Raw genomic sequence first — 12862 nt, forward strand, 5'->3', positions numbered from 1 at the left:
AAACCCTTTATTTATGTCAGTTTCGGTTCTGTGTACAAATATCAAGCTCAGAACTGTATAACAAGACAAAACATACATGAGAAATGCTGTCAACTTAATAGAATATTTCATAGCACTGTCATCTTGATTTTTCAGGTGAACATGCAGAGAAACCCTTCCTACTTAGTTACTGTGAATAACAAAACAGAGCTAGTTCTGGAAGTAGAGGACTAGACAGCAGTTTGAACTGTGAACCTGAGCAAAGGGGTGCTTACCTTGTACTTTGGCAAATGCTGTATGATTTTGTGCTGTAGCCTGGGGCATGAGGAACGGCTGCAGACTGATCACATCAGGAAATATCTCCTTAAACACTTTGAGCCAGCCTAAGCATTGTGCTGCAGTGGAGGGAGCTAATCCACCTTCTATGAGCCAAAGGTATTCTTGGCCTTCCTTTTGCCAGCTGTCGTCAGCTGTACAGCTGTATGACCTGACTGAAAACTGACCTGAAAAATAACTGAAAATGTAGTAAGTTTTCAGCCAAAACAGTTCACTGGTCCAGATTTTTGTGCTACTGCCAGAGCCCTAGCATGGATTCAAGGCTGCGCTGATGGAATGCAGACCCAGGACAGCATTGGCATATCTCACATAGGCCATACTGAAGGGATCAACAAATAAGTCTTGTTTTTGTTATTGGAACAGCTGGGTAGGATGCTGGGGCCCTTTCACTCCTCTTCAGCCCTTTTATACCATGACCAGCAGACTGTGATGCTACTCTCTGGCACCACAAAAGGAGGAAGTATGACTAGGAAGTGGTTCTCTGAGGTGCTTTAACCCGTATGTGATATGGGAACTGCTGAGACTTTTGTAATAGTCATAGGATTGTAGAAGAGTTTGGGTTGGAAGGGACCATAAAGACCATCTAGTTCTAAACCCTCTGCCATGGGTAAGCACACCTTCCACTAGACCAGGTTGCTGAAAAACTACATCCAACCTGGCCTTGAGCACTTTCAGGAATGGGTCATCCGTAGCTTTTCTGGGCAACCTGTTCCAGTATCTCACCATCCTCACAGTAAAGGATTTCTTCATAACACCTAATCTAAAGCTGCCCACTTTTGTTTTGAAACTGTTACTCCTTCTCCTATCACTGCTATTGGTGTAAGCAAATATTTGAAATGTGGGGGATGGACCTCAGGACCATCAATTTGAAACATGCAACCTACTTTCTCCTTAACTCATTTTCTTGTAGTATTCTTTAGAGCTCATGTCCTGTACTTTTTTTGCTGCTTGAACATATTTTATGCCTTGAAGACAGAGGCACACTTATGTCTTGTAGACAACAGTTGATAACTTTCTGCTGTTCGTGTTTCCCAAAACTGTTCACAAGACTTTAGATTTAGCTGGAATCTGAAGAGAGAGTCCAAGTATTCATTTGTTAGGAATTTGTGGTTACTAGAGCCTTATAATTATGCTCGAGTCTGTTGGTTCAGCTCATGTAGGACATATATATATATATCCCACCTGCTTGACAGTAGCACGGTACAGAACATTGCCAACAATTATGGAAATTAGTAGGTTAATCTTTGTGAAGACTTGAAGACCAAAATCCTCCATAGATTGAGATAGTCTCTTATCCCATAAAATTGTTTGGTTAGTCTAGAGTTTTAGCTCCTGTTTTTTTATAAAGCCCTTATCACAGAGGTGTATTAAAGCCCAGGAATACCAAAATAGCTTGCACTGGGTTATTGGTTAAATATATCTTGCTATTTTTCAGTTCCATTTGGGATCTGATCATCTTTTATCATGGTTCAGTTTTGTTGAAAGAGTGTCTTTTAAGGTATGAACTCACGGCAAGCACTTCAGAGCTGCATTCGTTCAGATGAATTGCTGAGGTAATCCATCTTTTTGAGTCTCTTGTATTGCAATGCCAGGAGTTCATGGATGCTACTGGGTGAATTTGAAATTATCTGAATCCTTGCACATAGAATTTCAAATGTCTTAGTTTCCTTCAAAGCCACTTTTTACTAAAATGTAGTTACTCCCATATCCATGGCAATTAACTTAAATGTATAATAAAAGTAAGTTTGCTTCTAAAAATGAATGGATTTTCAGGAAAATTATCCAAACCTTCAGCTGAAGCATCTTGATAGGCTATTTCTTATATTGGTGAATCATCATCTTAATTAATGCAGTGTGTATTATATTTTTTAGTAGACACCTAAAACACTCCAGCTTGCATATACTTGTGGTTTTCTTTTGGCACTTCTATGAACTTGGTTTTGGTTCACAAAACATTTTGGGGGGGGGAGTGGGCTGTCCTTTCAAATTTTGACAGCATGCTAATGATCATAATCTCACTTCTCTTCCAGCTGACCAGTATTAATAAAGTGCTATGGTCAAAGGTAGATAATCTCTCTGAAGAACAGAAGTAGCTGTGAGATGAAAAGCAGTTTTTTTCCTCAAAACTGCTTAAATGTTAGCTGTTCATATTTTCTCAAAGAATGCCACTGAACTCAAAATTAGTTTAAACCTAAGCATGACATTCAATGCAAGTCAAGTTTTAAATAGAAGCTGTCTTTTGGAAAGCTTAGGTAGCCAATCAAAATACCTCTGTGGCTATAGCCTATATAATTCTTGCATGAAGATGTTTTGTATTTCACACACTAAAATTAATTGGGCAAAGGGAATTAAGATAAGCAGTTCTTTTCTAGGAGTGGATGTAAATCATTATCACATCCATAACTCTTTAGTCCATACAGGTCTGATCTGCATCCCTTCCAGATTAGGTAATTGAAAAGCAGAGTTGACTTTTTACATGCATTACAGGTATGCAGTATGTTGTTCAGATTCAGCTGGGATTACAGGGAATCACTGCAACTGCCTTTGTCTTTGGGCAGGGACTTTATTCCTGTGGAAAGGACAGTGGTGCAGTGCAGTCATCTATGCTGCTATGGACTAGGGAGCAGTGTATTCTACCAGGGTGGTGCCTGAGGTAATGCTGTTTTGAGGGAGGACAGATGCCCTTACAGGCAGGCTTAGCTGATCAGTGTATGGCTCTAGCAGTTGTACCAGCTGTAGCTGGGCAAAATCATGGGATCTGCATGCTGGCACCTTTGCACAGTACAATAATCTACAAAACTCCACTTACCTCCACATGCTTGCTTGCTTCTAGTCTTACGTTGCATTTCCTAATCATGTTTTTTGTCAGTAATTCTAAAAAGCAAAATATTGCTGGTTGGATTGTATTGTCTGTCACATCATCTCTGTGTCTCTTTCCTTCATTGTTGTCTTTATATGTGCTTTCAATCCACCAGGCCTTTCCCTACTACTGTTGCTTTATTTTTTCCCCTTTTTGGATTAGTGCGTCTATTCTCCAAACCCTCTATTTCTCATTCCTTTGTCAGGTGAACATGGAAACTCACTATTTCCTGCCTGGCTTTTCAATGTCTCGTAAGTTATTTTAATTCCTTTTTTTCCCCTGTAAATTCTTTCTCTTTTTGAATTAGTGGAAGGAGAGAGCACATAATGTATCAGTGGAGATGAATATATTGCTGGAAAAGATGTTTCTGGGAGATTAATCTTCTCCTATTCTTCCTTTTTCCTGTGGATGGGATGTGGAGATGGGTATGGAAATAAAATGCCAACTGGCAACACTGAAGTGTTTCTCTTGTCAGGGGGAGTATCTGCTAAAAATAGAACAAGAAAGTGTATGGCAAGGAGTGGAGTCAGATCGAATTGTGAGTGCGGGGGTTAAAGAGACAAGTGCAGACAGTAACCAGAGAAGATGGGAATGAGCAGCTGTGAAAGAAAGTGGCTATCTAGCTGGGTGGTGGTGAGTGGGAGGAGAAATGCTGAAGGCAGTACCCAAAGAAGAAATTAGCGTGGTTTCACTTTTCCTACTCCTGCTTCTATTTCAAAGTGATGGCAGCACGTTTTGCAGGACTGGCAGTGTGTGCCTGACCACAGCTGGGTCAGCTGCTCAGGGTAGGACCTCCACTGTGTGACTGAACCCATGCACGTTCCATTTTGAAAAGACCTCCAAGACCAGGTGTGTCTTGGTTTCACCTGTATTAAAAGTTATTGTAGTGTCATCAGTGCTGAGTACTTTGTCATGATACAAAGACCTTAAGGCTAAGAAAGATCTTACAGTAATAATTATGCCAGAATAAGGTCAACCTTTATTGCACTGCTTTTGTTTTGGTATTACTTTATCTAAGATGTAATTAATGTTCACAAGCTTTACAGTACATTTAAGTCTTACCCTGGCCAATGAGGAGGAGCTCTAATAATCTGGTTAAAGGAAAGTAAGACAATTACTGTTTCCGTAGTGCTTTCTGGCTTGCAGAGAGCCTGCATGAAGGTCCTGGCATTGAATTCTCTCAGGCATGTGCTTGGGGAGCTCACTCAGTTTGGCTTAATATAACTCAAAAAGATATAGTGGTCACAAAAATGGGATCCATGCATTAATAGTTGCTTAATTCTGCACAAGTGAAAAGTCATTTTTGTCCCGGAAGAGCTAGTGAACAGAGCCACAAAGCAGATTTAGGTCAGAATCGGTGCATGTCCAGCAGCTCATGTTGGTTTAGTTCCAGCATGGGACCATGGCTTGATTCATGTCCTTAAGACGAGTGGACGTAGTACAGTGCTTCCAGGTGGGCAATGCAAGTTGGGCATTCCTCTCTCTGAAGTGTGGTGATCAGTCTGAGAAGACTAAAGAACTGCCTTTCGTTAATAGTCTAAGAAAAAGAAAAAAACCCCAGGTTGAACAGCAGAATAACTTTTTTCCAGTGAGTCTTGTCATTTGTTAGTTGCTAGAAGAGACTGAGAATATCAGTCCTGTATAAAATAATTGTGCACTTACTATGCAGTTCAGCCTGTAGCTTTTATAAAATTATTTTGTATTTGGAAAATGTATTAATATTTTTACCTAATAGCAAGAATGACCTCAAGACCAGGCAATTTCTGTCAGCTAATGACTGCCTGGGTTAAAGGCCTGAGGCTCTTCCTTAGGCCCTCTCTTCAGCTGATGGTTAGTGACTGCCAGCAAAGTCTCTTCATCAGTTATTATTTATTAATCAGTATTGAAGCAATTATACATTAGATAGTTCTTTGTGGGTGAGCATGTTGGTTACAGCAGAATGATTTTGCTATCAAAAGTAAAACTGGTCTTCAATTAAAATTTTCTTCCTCTGCAACCTGAATTTAAGCCCAGCTCCAGAGCTGTGCTCTGCTTTTGAAGCCCTGCAATTTAACTTTTGTTAGCCCATCACTTACCACTGGGAGGCCACACGTTTATCTGATAAACAGGTAACAGCTATCACAGGAAGCACCAGACATATTTCTGAAGCCTGGTGCAGATTTGTAATGTTTAATCTTTATATGTTCTTGAATCTTACAGTGAAGGCCATTTGTTTTTGCTTTTTATTACTAATGTCCCAGTCTCACCTTTTTCAGAACAGCTTTTATCAAACAGTTAAAAATAAAATGCAAGTTAGGAAGAGTGTATTGGGAAGTATGCAATTACGTTGAGCTAGAAAAGCACACATGGATGTGGATAGGTGTGTTTGTGCTTTCTTTTGCTTGTGTGAAATTTTTGCTGTAGTAACAACAGGCTGATTCTGCAAGTATCTTTTACTCAGTTTAGTGCTTACTACTGTGAATTATTTTAAGTGGGAAGCTGTATTATAATACAATAGGAATCCAAAGAAATCTTAGCTTTTTCAGATTCACCACATCAATATATGTTTACCCATTCTGTTTCAAGTTTGTATATTGAAAATGACTTCTAGTTTATTAATTTTTAAATACTGTAGCTACAAAACATGCTACAAACAAACAAAAACCTATGTGATCAGCATCCATGCTAAACTGAATGTGCCAGGGAATTTGTTAAAAACATAAATTGCAAACTTGCAATCCATTGTTATTGATTTCTGGTTGAATTTGCAAGTCGAGTGCACTAGGAAAACAGTGTACATTTATTGTGCTTACTCCTTTAAAAATTGCTTGCTGTCAGCACTTGTAGTACATGCTGTATTTAAATGTGGTATTTGTTTTACTAATGTAAGTGCCCAGGTACACTCTGCAAGTAATACTATTGAATTGAAAGACTTGAGTTTGGAAACATTGTTTTGTTTTGTTTTGTTTTAAGCTAGGAAGATCACCTGAAAGTATCTGGGGGCAGTGGTGTACTTTGTATGTAGTAGCAAGAAGCCTGTCAAAAAGCACAAATCAGTTCCTTAATTTGTGGCTATTTTGTAGGTTTATGGCTTGCCTGCAATTACAGTGAGGAGAGAGAGGCAGCACATGATTCCTGGCCTGATGGTTGCCAGAACAGCTTCCTAGTTGTAATTCTGTACACTGAAGAGCAGTTCAGCCTGTAGCTGCTTCATCTGGGGTCTCTGCTGGCTAATGAAAGGAAAGAAAGGTCTGAGACTTAGTAACCCTAACCCGCTCCTTCTCTGCCATTTGCCCAGATGAGAGTAGAGTGAAGTGCCTGCAGTTCCTCCTGCTACCACATTACAAGGAAAGGAGGGAGATGTAAGAGAAGAGAGTCTATTTCCCTTCCCTTTCATGTGCTAATGAGCATATGCTTAGTAGTATGTGCTGTGACAATGCAACCCCTAGTCAAGGCTGAACACTTGAGCTGCACTCTGCTTTTTGTACTATGTTGTTTCATGTCTCCGTATGCTTCTTATGTTGTGCTGTCATATTTGACTTCATTAACTTATTCGTCTGTCCTTGGCATCAATATGAATTCTGCTTTCTGACATCCAAGGAAGTAGCAGGAGTCTATTAGCGTGTTTCCGTAAGAGTCATGCTCTTGCTATAAAAGCAAAAATGATGTGCCAAATCATCTGTAGGAGGTATCTCGCTCCAGAACAATGTAAAGGTGAACACATTCCTGCACCAGCCTGAACATCTGTCAGTCAAGCCAGTGTTTTCCTGCACACCTACTGTAGTAACTGTGCTCTATGCAGTGAAAATGGATTACAGAGGCAGGTGACTTAGTTGACATCTAGTTGAGTGACAGATACAGTATTTGTTGATGGAGGAGAGTGATGTGTGCTTTTATTTATTTATAGACCAATGTCTCCTCCAGGGTTTAGGTAAGTTTTAATCATATTTTTCTTACAGGTTCAAGACACTTAGCCTTTTTGTTCACAATTTTTATAGTCAGAGGTGAGAAAGTTTCAGAGATTCATGCCCGTTGCCAGTCCAACCCCTCAGGTGTCTGTAATGTTCACCTTTTAGGCTTGCCTTGACCTGTTATTTTCATGTTGGAGAACCTGCAAAAATGCCATCTTGTTTTTGCCTTTGTCCCAGTATTTTTTGCTGCCTGGAGGTTTATGGTGTTTACCCCCATTTTTACTAATAGAATACATAGTCAGTTTGCTTTTCTACTAAGGTATCTGTAGGGTTAACAGAACACTTTTGCTCTTCCAGTGGGGTGCTTTCACACTTCAGGTACCTTTTCTGAGGGATTTTTTTTTTTATCAGGTGCCAGAATAGAATGAGAAGTTGGAGAGCAGTACTATGGAAAGAGACCAGGGGGTCCTGGTCCATGGCAAGTTGAACATGAGTCAGCAGTGCCCTGGCAGCCAGGAGGGCCAACCCTGTCCTGGGGTGCATCAGGCACAGCATCACCAGCTGCGCAAGGGAGGGGATTGTCCTGCTCTGCTCTGCACTGGGGCGACCTCACCTTGAGTGCTGGGGCAGTTTTGGGTTCCACAATGTAAGAAAGATATAAAGCTATTGGAGAATGTCCAAAGGAGGGCAACAAAGATGGTGAAGGGTCTTGAGGAGAAGCCTTGTGAGGAGTGGCTGAGGTCACTTGGTCTGTTCAGCCTGGAGAAGAGGCTGAGGAGAAACCTCATTGCGGTCTTCAACATCCTCATGAGGGGAAGCAGAGGGGCAGGTACTGATCTCTTCACTCTCATGACTAGTGACAGGACTCGAGGAAATGGCATGAAGCTGAGCTGGGGAGGTTTAGGTTGGATATCTGGAAAAGTTTTTTTCCCCAGAGTGTGCTTGAACACTGGAACAGGCTCCCCAGGGAAGTGGTCACAGCACAAAGCCAGTCAGACTTCAAGAAGCGTTTGGACAATGCTTTCAGGCCCATGGAGTGATTCGTGGGGATGGTGCTGTGCAGGGCCAGTAGTTGGACTCGATGATCCTGATGGATCCCTTCCAGCTCAGCATATTCTATGAATCTGTAAACGTGCTTGTCTAGGGTCTAGCCTCCATGGCTTCACGTGTCCTTTCCTGCTACTCTCAAAGGGTGTTGTTTGCACAGGGCAAACTCTGCAGTAGTGGAAATAGCCAGGCTGATTGACTGCCTTTGCAGGCAATGCTCTCATTCTCAAGTTTATTACAGCTCGTAGTGGTTGCTGTGACTGTCCAACTGCTCGAGCTCAGCATGTGGCCCTGTCCCCTGGCATGCCTCTCATGCACTGGGGTGGGGACAGGTGCCAGAGAACCAGCTCTGTTGGCCTGGTTCCACTGAATGGTACCCCTAGGAGATCCTCTGCTGCTCCTGCCTGGCAGCTTTCTGGCTGCTGCATGCTGTTGAGACCTAGCAAGAGCAGTTAGAAATGAGAACTGAGCATGTTATCTTTGTATTTGGAACAGCATTATTTGAAAGCAGATTATGTTTCTTTGAAGGGTAAATGACCTAAAGTTTATTTAAAAAGTTATCCCACAGTGGATTATCATGAAAAATGTTTAGCAATGCATTTTGTTTCCCAGCATGCAGTGGTGCTGTGTGGCAATGTGGGACAGAACAAGAAGGCTAATATTTTATTTATTTGAAATGACTGTGTGGGGGAGAGGATAAGAAGCAAAAGGTGATTATTAGCATTTACCTCTGGGGGTACCCACACTTTTTTCCCCTCTCACCCTCCTTTTCCCAAGCGTGGTGATAGTTTGGTAGTCACAGTAGCTTGGAATGTCAGTTAAGAGTTCATATCCTCAGGATGGCAAGTAGTACCTCAGTTGATAAAGATGAAAAGGAATAAAAGGTGGAGGAAATAAAAGGTGGAGGAGAAAGAAGGGAAATGGATTCCTGTGGAATAATTTCAAAGAAAGTATACCTACTGAATCAATTGCATTCCACGTGTGTTTCTTTTAGCTCTTCAGTCCCCTGGCTAAATAAATCACCATCCATTGTTCAACAACAATAATATCATGCTGTGTTTTGTTTTACTGAAAAGTGTTCCTATATGTTTAAAATTTGACAATGTTGTAAGTTCACTGTTGAACTTTAAATACCATGGGATAAAAGGGAAACTGATTTATACCTGATGAGAAAGTTTGATAGTTTTAGTTTTTTTGTCTGGTAGGTAGATGGCTGTTTTTCAGACATCTGTATGTAGGAGTGTCACTGAGTGATAACATGTACTGCTTCATTCAAAGTCATATATATGAATGAATATGCATTCATAAATAGATTTTTGGCAACTGCTGTATCAGAGATGACATACATTGGGTTTTTTATTCCTCTCACAAGACTAAAGGAATAATTCATCTCGTATTACTGAAATTCTACTAACTGGATTTGGGGGATGGAAAGGGAATGATGCCCAAACTTAGTTTTCTTCTCATCATTAACCTTTGCTTTTTATTCCTTAGCAATGCTGTATGTTTAAATTGTTAAATATGCAGCTCTAAAGTAAAAGAACAGAGTTTTCACAGGGAATATCCAATTTGTTTCAGTCCACAGTACTTTTACTATACAACCTTTCTGCGATAAGCACCAGCAGGGGTAGAAGTAGCATTCTGCCCTTCTTTGGAAGTCTCCTATCATGCCATACTCAGGTTGTATTCAAGCTGTATTGTGATGTCTTGTTATAACTGTGAAATGTGGAGTGTTGGTTTGTACTTGTGTTCTATTTCACTTCTTCTGGGGCTGTTGAATGTTTATTCTTTAGCCAAGACCTTTAGGTCTGAAGTGGATATTTAGACAGTTAATATGAGCCGTTCTAAAATAGCATTGCAGTCACCTGCTGACCCTGACAATCACTTAAAAAAAAGTTTTAAGAGGCAGAGGATTAGGAAATAGACTGTATTAACTTTCCTACTGAAAAATATTACATCTCTTGTGGACAGCATAGCAATGAGTATATTAAAGTTATTGAGCCCCAAGAGAGCAGAAAGATGAATCCCTTGGGAATATGTATCTTGATGTAGAAAAGGGAAGTTTGAAACTTTTCCTTTTGTCTCTGTATTGCTTGGCTTGTGATGATCCACAGAAGACCTGTCATTCAGAGTTGCTGAGGCAAGTACTGTGTAGTTTGTGTGCCAAGTGAACTTACATTAACTTCTGTCCACAGGAAACATGTGAGGCATACAGAGGAGATTGAGTGGTAGCTTAGAGTTAAGAACCTAGTGCAAACCTTCTCAAAACAGTGATGTGTAAAGCATAAAGAGGCTAGAAAAAGTGAAAAGGGGATGAAGAAGGCCACCTCTCAGAAAACTTGAGACTCCTTGCTATGAAACATCTTTGAAATGCTGAACTAGCTTAGAACATGAGAGCTGCTTGAGCAGCGGAAAAAGTTCAGCGAAAGCATAATTTAGGTATGGAAATGAAGATAAGTAATTTTCATGGTTACAATGGGGCATATTATAACATTTGTCCTTACTACAAAATACTTTGATGAATCACACATGACTAGGAATGATTATACTACCATGAGGTATTGTGAGGATAAAAAGGATCCGTGAATCATAGTGCAGCTGGTAGTGTAGAGTTTCCTGGCTTCACAGTTCTGTTATTCAGGGGTTGATGGCTAAGAAGAAATATCCTGAGGGCTGTTTTGTATGTACATTTGTGCTTTAGCAGCATTTGAAGTATTTAAATACATTTAATTACACATTCTGTTCCGTAACTGATCTCACCAGTACAATGACACCTTGCAGTACCTACATGAGGAAGTTGGGAAGAAACCAAAACTGATTTCCCAGCAGAATCTGCTCTGAAAGTTGCTTCCTCTCAAATACAGATATGATTTCCAGAAGCTGGGATGTTTTCATTAAGCTGAACTGTTGTAGTAATTACAATTAACACTTATAAGCTGAAGTGCTTTTCCATATTTATTGAGTTCTGTCACTTGGACAAGCTCTGCTCTATCTAATGACCTCTGACCACAGATTTTCATGTCCTTCTCTTTCTTTTTTTGGTGACTTCTTTGTGGCTTCTAGTCACTTCAGACTCCCTGTCTTTCAGGTCCAAGGAATTGTGTGTTTTCCATTCAGCAGACTAAGTTTGAATAGTGCTGCCAAACCATAGATTGCATTTTAGCATTGTGAGTAAAGCAGTGTAGCTGAAAGCTGCTACTGAACAGACTTGTGTTGTTCCTCCCCCTCCCTTGCCTGCACACTTTGCTGTATCATTTCTGTCAAATCTAGTGATCTGTGGTTGGACAGTGAGCCTGCAATTATCCAATGGGAAACTAAAAAAAATGTAATAATCTTTTGACCGAACCATCTCGTCCAATGTGTGGATAGTCCTGGATCTAACTTGAGAGGAGGAGGAAATGCACAACTGTCCTTTTTAGTGATATGCCATCATAAATGTGGAAAAAGAACAATATAAAACTCTATGAAGGAATTTTGCCACTCTTGATGACTCGTGGAGGTGTCATTGAGAAAGATGACTCTAACCATAACTCTCTAACTTTGTGAAGCATCCCTCTAACCATGAGTCTTTCACATCCAAGCTGCTGTCATTATTGCCCAGGTGGAGAAGTTAATGCCAGTGCTTGGTATGTGTGAATTACAAGCAAGATCCTTCAGAGGAGGGAGATGTTACTGTTTTTCTATTTGCACCTCACCCGCCTGATCATTAAGAAACCATTATCATTTATTTTCTGGAGTCTAGCCATGTTGGTCACTATAGTTGAAGGAAAAAGTCCTGTTATCCACAAAGAAGAGACATTGTTCAAGGGACCCACAGCCAGAGCTGATCTTTGAATCATGTTAGTTTACACTGAGATATTTTTTCCCAGTATTTTTCAAAAAACACTACACACCTAATGTAAGAACAGCTAAAGAGGAAAATATTTTCCTGTGTCCTATATGGAGACCAGTTTGGGGAAGACAATCTGTGGAGTATTACTCCTGATCTCTAGTTTGTCAGTGACCCTGACCTGGAGTTGTACTTGTGTGTCTCATTTACTTAAATTTATTTATTCCACATTTTCATTGGCTGCTCTCTTCTTTTTATGTGATGAGCAGTGACTGGTTGTTCTCCATTTGCTGTGTACCAGTCCTGAGTCTATAGATTAGCTGTCCTTTTTCAGAACTCAAAATACTTAATCTCTCTTTGCATGGGATTCACTTCCCATCTCTTCTTATCCTTATCACCTTTCTCCATGTATTTTAAGTTCTACAGTGCATGTTTGAAACACTGAACGAGAGAGGGGTGGTGCCACAACTGCCTACAGTGCTCAAAGTTTATGTGCTGGAGTTTGTTCTGTGGCATAATAATTTTTTTGGGTTTTTTTTCTTTCCTTAATCAGCTGTAACTTTGTGTTTGCCTGTTGAATATCTGCTGAGCACTGAGCTGACATTTTCAGAGAGCTGGTCACAGTGATTCCCAAGAATTCTTCCCTGAGCTATAGCTTATTTAGACTACTAATGTGTGTGCATAGTTATGGTTATATTTTCCTGTTTACATTTCTTTGCACTTACTGGTGTTAAATTTCTTCTGCTGTTTTAGCAACCAGCCACTCGCTGACATGAGATTCACCTGTAGCATTTTGTTCATATGACTGTTCTGAATCATTGTGATAGATTGAGCACTTTTCTGCTTATTTGTCCACATCGGTTCTGGACACATTCCTTACTGCTTATCTCTGCTGGTGTGGCAGAAGAGTTCATGGCTAAC

General features: G+C 40.4%; 1 protein-coding gene across 1 annotated transcript in view; it reads left to right on the forward strand.

The window, feature by feature from the left end:
• Positions 1 to 12862, forward strand: part of TRHDE (thyrotropin releasing hormone degrading enzyme) — a 209084-nt gene that overhangs the window by 7591 nt on the left and 188631 nt on the right. The gene's annotated exons all lie outside the window — the stretch shown is intronic.

The sequence above is a fragment of the Corvus cornix genome, chromosome 1A (assembly GCF_000738735.6).
Source record: "Corvus cornix cornix isolate S_Up_H32 chromosome 1A, ASM73873v5, whole genome shotgun sequence".
NCBI classification, from domain to species: Eukaryota; Metazoa; Chordata; class Aves; order Passeriformes; family Corvidae; genus Corvus; species Corvus cornix.